The sequence below is a fragment of the Hipposideros armiger genome, unplaced genomic scaffold, assembly GCF_001890085.2.
Source record: "Hipposideros armiger isolate ML-2016 unplaced genomic scaffold, ASM189008v1 scaffold_629, whole genome shotgun sequence".
NCBI classification, from domain to species: domain Eukaryota; kingdom Metazoa; phylum Chordata; class Mammalia; order Chiroptera; family Hipposideridae; genus Hipposideros; species Hipposideros armiger.
Window position 1 is genome coordinate 1,024,417 of NW_017731979.1, and position 6,409 is coordinate 1,030,825.

Sequence of the window (6,409 nt, forward strand, 5' to 3'; positions counted from 1 at the left end):
CAGATGACAGAGCCACCTGTGTGCCTTCAAGGACTGGGATAGATAGTGGAGTCACAGACAGGACTAAAGGGAGGACTGGGGCAGCCCTGCACACTCTGACCATGGGGCGTCACGGTCAAAGCCAGTCTGATCTGAAATAGACTCATCTCAGTTTTACTGTATACTCAGCCCTTGGTGGGTGCTACTCTGATGTAAGGGAACCCGTGACCAGTGCCGCCTCCTTTGACCCAGGCAGCCTCGCTCTCCGTGTCCTTGTGTCACTGCTGATTCTGTTTCCTTCCCCACCGCCCCCTCCACCATGACCCCTCCGTTGGTGCGTCACAGCCAGGACAGTGCCAGCGCTTTCGATTTCTGCTGGGGCCTTGGGGTACGGAGCCACTCCCCGTCACATGTCAATGCAGGTCATCTTATTTCCGCTCTTTGCGGGGGGTGCCGGGGGGAAGCGTGGGTGCCTTGGCCCTGACCAGGACAGAGCAGGGCCGCCTGGTTGTCTGCTTGCCTGATTGCAGCTTGAAGCATCGAGACCACAAGGACTTCTGGCTTGGTTTGGAGGCAGGCGCCTCAAAGCCAGAAGGATCTATGCTTGAATGTGTGTCTCTGTGCGCCTCATGCCTCCTTTTCAGGGTCAGTAAAATGAGTTTGAATTATTTGTGGGGCAGGGTTTAGGTCAGACCTGGGGGCACTTGATCCCACTTGGTTCGGAACAGACTTGGGAGTCCACAGCGGGCCCTTCCGGCCCAGAGCACATCCCGTGCAGCCCTGGGTCACCCTACCGTTGGTAGTCACTTATGGAAGAACAGAATTTTAATGCCAAAGCTATGGTATAATTTCCCCCAAAGCACTGGAATATATGTCCCTTTGATAAGACAGCACCCAGTTTAGCCACCCAGAAGCTAGGAAAACAAAATCAGAACCTCATGTGCCAGGGAGGTAAAGCCCAAAAAAACCAGTTTGGTGCCAACAATTACAGAAAGCAGGGCTGGCTATGTCGAGCCAGGCCACCCCTTTCCTCACCAGATGTGCTTTGGGCGGAGGAAGGCATACGCTTTCTATTATTAACACGGCCTGGATAGCTTGTATTTCTGTAGCGTTGTGCTTAGGGGCCAGGGCAAGGACGGCCACGTCCCCAGTGCCCAGCCTAGCACCTGGCATGATAGCGATTATTATGAAATAAACTCGACAGCTGGGAAGGGCCTTCGAGACCATCTTCTCCAACTCCTCCTTTCTGTGGATGAGGGAGCTGAGGCCCAGAAACCCCAAGGCCCTTAGGCTCCACCCCACACCCCTATCCAACAAAACAAAATACAGCCAAGTCAGGCAAAAGGAGGGTTTATTGGAAGGACTTACGGGGTTATTTAATGGAACATGAGTGGCAAGAAGAGAAGGAAATGAGGATGCCGTCTTTTGGAAATGGCAGAGCATGGCAGCCCTGGCCCTCCGCCCCAGGGCCCCACACCAGCTGAATCTCGGAGGAAGGACTGGATTGGCCCACCTTGGGTCAGGGGATCACTCTGGCCAGGTTGCTGGGGTTACCTGATGGGCAGGGCTAAGCCCTCCCTTTCAGCAGGGACTGGGGGTGATGGTGGTGGTCCTCAGAGAAGAGTAAGAGGGCAGGGAAGCACCCTGTCTGTCCACCCAGATCACCCAGCAAAGCTGGGACTAGAATCTGGGTCTTCTGGCCCCATCACCACCATTCTCCTTACGAGTGAGAGCGACCTCCGTGGAGAGGACTGTACCTGACAGGTGATCAGGATAGCCAGTGGGGAAGGGAAGGCAGCGCCAGGCCTGGCACCCAGCCGCACTGGGAGGGTGTTCGCTCCTCTGCCCTTCTCTCTGCGAGTTCGCCTCCCCTTGACCCCCCTGCTCTGTATTCATGTGGGTCACTTCGAAGGGCTGTGGTCAGAGCCCTGCGCTGCCTAGCTGTAGCTTTCCTGATGTGGTCAAGAAAGACCAGCATTCCACGCAGCGTGTGGGCAGAGAAGGAACGCCCCGTTGCCATTTAAAGGCACAGTGATGACATGGTGCTCAAAAATAGCCATCCGTAGATACCAGGGATGGATGGGAGACTCGGGAGGGGAAGTAGGCTCTCGTTGGGAAATTTTGTTGTTTGGTTGGCTTTCTCCCCATGTTAAAAGCAGAAGATGCTTACAGGTCTGACGAGTCCTAAAAGCTTTCTTTCCATTAAGTGGCTTCTCCACTGACCAGTTACACACAAAAGTAAAATTTGAGCATCTTCGTTGTTTTGAAATGCGGGGAGTCTTCCTTAATGTATCATTAATCATTTTCTTTTTATGAAACCCATTTCCTTTTCCTTGTAATGTTTATTATTCACATTAATAGAATGTACATAAAATTAGATAATCCTTATTTCCACAAAGAGCAAATCAAAATAAGCATTCGCGGCTGGCCCAGCAGCTGCTGCTGCTTTAATAATAGTAATATTTTGCATAGTTCAAGTGAATGTGCCGTTAAATATAATGGTGCCAAGTCCAACAGTGCTGCCACCGTCCCCAGGCTTCTGCATTTTGTATATGAGTTTGAACAAATTCAGAATACGCGAACACTACAATTAAGCACCGACTCTGTGCTGGGTGCTGTGCTGGACGCCCTACATACATCAGCTCATTAATCTAATCGTTCCAACAGCTCTGCTGGGCGGGTGCTCTTTCCCCATCTTACAGATGATGAGCTGGGCTTAGACACGATTCAGCCCAGTCCGTGCTCATTCTGCTGCCGGCTCATCTTCAAGAAACAGTGCTTTATGTTGTGAATAAGACGGTGATGAAATCAAACCATGAGATATAGGCGTCAGCTGAAGCATGAGATATTTAGGTTAGAGCTTAACAAGAACTGCCTGATAGGGCGTTAAGTACCAACTGGATGGCCATGGAAGTAGCATTTTTTTCTTCTTCTAATTTTAGGATAATTTTGTCATTGATTGGCTAATGAACTAAATTACATACTTACTCTTGTTCATACTTGTCTTTGCTTTAATAGATTTAGATTATAAGTACCTCAGGGCCATGGATACCTCCCCCTTTTTTCCTTACCTAGTTGGCACTCATAAACTTGACTGAAATAATGAAGATTATAGTGAAACTGCACTTGATTTATAATTGGCATAGCTGGTAAAAGTTTTCCAAGGNGCGGCGGGGGGCGGGGGCGCGTGCGCAGAGCACTTCCTTGTTTGTCCCCGTGACTGTAGCGGGAGCGCGGTCCGCCGCCCGCCGGGGGGAGCGTGTGATCAGTCTGTCGGCGTCCTCGCTGCCGCCTGTCAGAGCGTCCGAGGTGGCAGCGCCGGCTGCCCTGAGCTGCCGGGCCGAGCCCCGGGTGTCGCACTGCTGCGTCCCCTCCCCGGCCTCAGAGAAGCCGCCGCTGCCGCCACCGGCATGAGCACAGGGAGGCGGGTCCCCGAGAGCCCCCTGCCTTGCCCGTGGCTCGGAGTTTGAAGGGCCCCGCGCTCGGAGCCGCCGCCTGCATTGCCAGCCGTCCCGCCCTTTCTCCTGCCGTCACCGCCGAGGACAGGATCCGCGCCAGGCCGGGCGGCGGGCGGCGGGTTGCGCGGGGCGTTCATGAGCCTCCGGGCGGCCCGTGGCCCCGGGAGCCTGCGCCGTGACTCACCCCCCGTTCCCGCTTGTGTCTCGCCCCCCTCGGCAGGATGCCGGACCAGATCTCGGTCTCCGAGTTCATCGCAGAGACCACGGAAGACTACAACTCGCCCACCACGTCCAGCTTCACCACGCGTATGCACAACTGCAGGAACACCGTCACGCTGCTGGAGGAGGTAGGTCGCGACCGCCCTTCGATCCCCCGCCCACCCAGGGCGCCCCTGCGGGGACCCTGGCCCGTGGCGGGACACCTCGCTGCTGGCGTTCGCCGCCGCTGCCTGGCAGCTAGATTGTTTTGATGTCTGAGCTGGGAAAGAAGGGGATTTGGGGAGCTGGGGAGCCACACCTCCCCGGCTCCCCCGACCCTGCTCCCAGGTGAATGGGGGACCTGGGGTGTGCAGCTCCCTGCCCATGTCCCCGGGCGCCTACCCTCTGGCGGCCCAGGTGGGGAGAGGACTGAGCAAGCTCTGGACACCCCCAGGAAGAAGAGGGAAGTCCCCTCCGTGTCTTGCACCCTTCCTGGGTACCAGGCAGTCTTCTCTGAGCTTTCCACATCGTTGTGACCCTCTCATAACCCGCGANAAAAACAAAACTAGGAAAAGCATAAAAAAGAAAATTCAAAAGTCATCCCTAATCCCACCGGCTGGAGAGAGAGTCCCCGCTGTCACTGACGACGGTATTTCTTCCAGATAGATCTCTGTCCTTATTTTCATTCACCGTGTCATGATCATTTCCCACATCATTAAAAAGTCTTCAGTAACATTTTATAAGGCATGTCATTGTATTAATGGTATTTCTCCTTCCCTTAAGTTGCCCCCAACTGAGGAACAGTTGGCTCAGCAGTTGCCCTTTGAAAGGAGGACCCACTGTTGAGGAGAGAACAGTAAATACTTGAATACATCTGTTATTGTCTGCTCCAGTGATGACAGATTCCTAGAAGTAGAATTATTGGGCCAAGAGCCAGGTGTATTCATAAACTTCTGATCTCGTTGTCATCGTGCCAGATTCCCCTAGAAAGGTCGTCTGTGCCACTTTCCGCCCCTAGCCCCGGGCAGCCTGTGAGAAATCTTTCCATGCAGGAAGAGCTTTGATTTAACGAAGGAGAAAGTTGGGCTTTGGGTGAGCTGATGCCCTCCTTTGCGTGTTGGTGCGCTGGAAGTTACTGAGAGTCGTGAAGGGGAAAAGGAGTGAGTGTGGGTGTTTGCAGGCTGCTTAGTAGAGTGGAACGCTGCGAGCCGATGTCATCAGTGTCCTGGGGAAGCAGGCAGCTCTGCCTTGTCAGCCCCCCAGCCTTAGTGGTCACTTCTCACCAGGGAAGTAAGTTGAAGGCCTGTGCTGCCCGAGTTGAGGAATACAGAAATAGCACTTGCTAGGAAGAGGGAGGGTGTATAGAAAAACAGACATGGAGCCTATGTCGCCCCTTGGCAGGCTGTCACCTGGCCTCAGGTAGCTCCTCCGCTGTCCCCCTTGCTGCCTGGATGCCCTCACGTGGCTTGCTAACTCCATAGGCTGCGTCAGGGGAGAAACGCCTTTGGGTTAGCAGGTGTCTTTGTAGATCCTACTACTGCCACATGATTCACGCATGGTTGGGAATCAGCTAACTGGATTGTTTCCCACTTGACACTTGGCCGAGGGTGGGGTGGGAGCTGTTTTGGAGGGGGGCTCCCCGAGAAGCGAGGTGGACCACGCCCTAGCCCCTTGGGAGTAACCTTGGAAAGGAGAAGCGGAGGAGGAGGAGGTGTCAAAAGCAGCTGAGAACTTCCCTTTTAGGAGAGTTGGCACATAATTTTTTAGAAGCCAAGTCGTGTATCAGATGTCCTTGAGTTGGCCCTTGGCTAGGGAGCCCCATCACTTGTCATGTGAATTCGTTCCATGAGGAGATTGTAAGGAGGTTTTCCTGGGCCGACCTGGAGACCCAAGCACCGCTGGTTTTCTCAGGCCGCACTGGCTCAGTCCCACTCTTAAGTCGGAGCGGCCATTCAGTCTGAGATTTCCGCTGAGTGTGGTGGGCCTCCGCTCTTGTATGGAGTCCAAGCAGCGGCTTTCTGGAGCATTTTTCCAGTGGCATTTGAGCTTAGAGTGGAGTTCTTTAAGTCAGGGTTGACTCCCGGTAGAAGGTTCTGGATTCTATGCCAAGTACTTCACATGTGGTGTCCTACAGGATCCTGGAAAGGAAAGTCTTAGCTTCATTTTGCACATGAGAGCATTGAGTGTAGAGAGGACCCAGGCGTACAGGTCCGTGGGGCAGCCGGGGTTTGTCTCTAAGGCCACAGTCTTCCATGGTTGGTGCCATCCTTGCCCATTTGGTGCCCTTGTTCATCCTCTTTGCCCTTTTAAGACTTCCTGTATCTTCTTGGGGTTCCAGGACATCCCCTTCGCCACCCCAGCATGATTGCCTTGGCTTAGGGCCTTATCTTCCTTACCAGAGTCTGCTTTCGGCAAACTCTCCTGGGAAAAAAAGCTCACCCGTGACTCTCGTAAAGATTCTAAGGTCTGGGAAGGTGTTACAGCCCTCACGTTCCCAGGACTGTGGGCGCTTTGGACACTGCATGGAGTCCTGACCCCACAGCCATGGGCTTTCAGGCTTCGTGGGGAGGCATCTGTAGGTGTTAAGGATAGGGGGTCCCCTCACCCCTTCCAGTGTAGCTGGCTGCTTCCCCCATAGCTCAGTCCAGTGAACCCTTAGAAACAATGCCAAGATAGAGTCGTTGCATAATTTAGTCTTTGCATCAGCCTCAGGAGATGGGTTCTCAGGTCCCAGCGTTACGGATTGTGGAAACACAGACTCGGAGAGGTGCCAG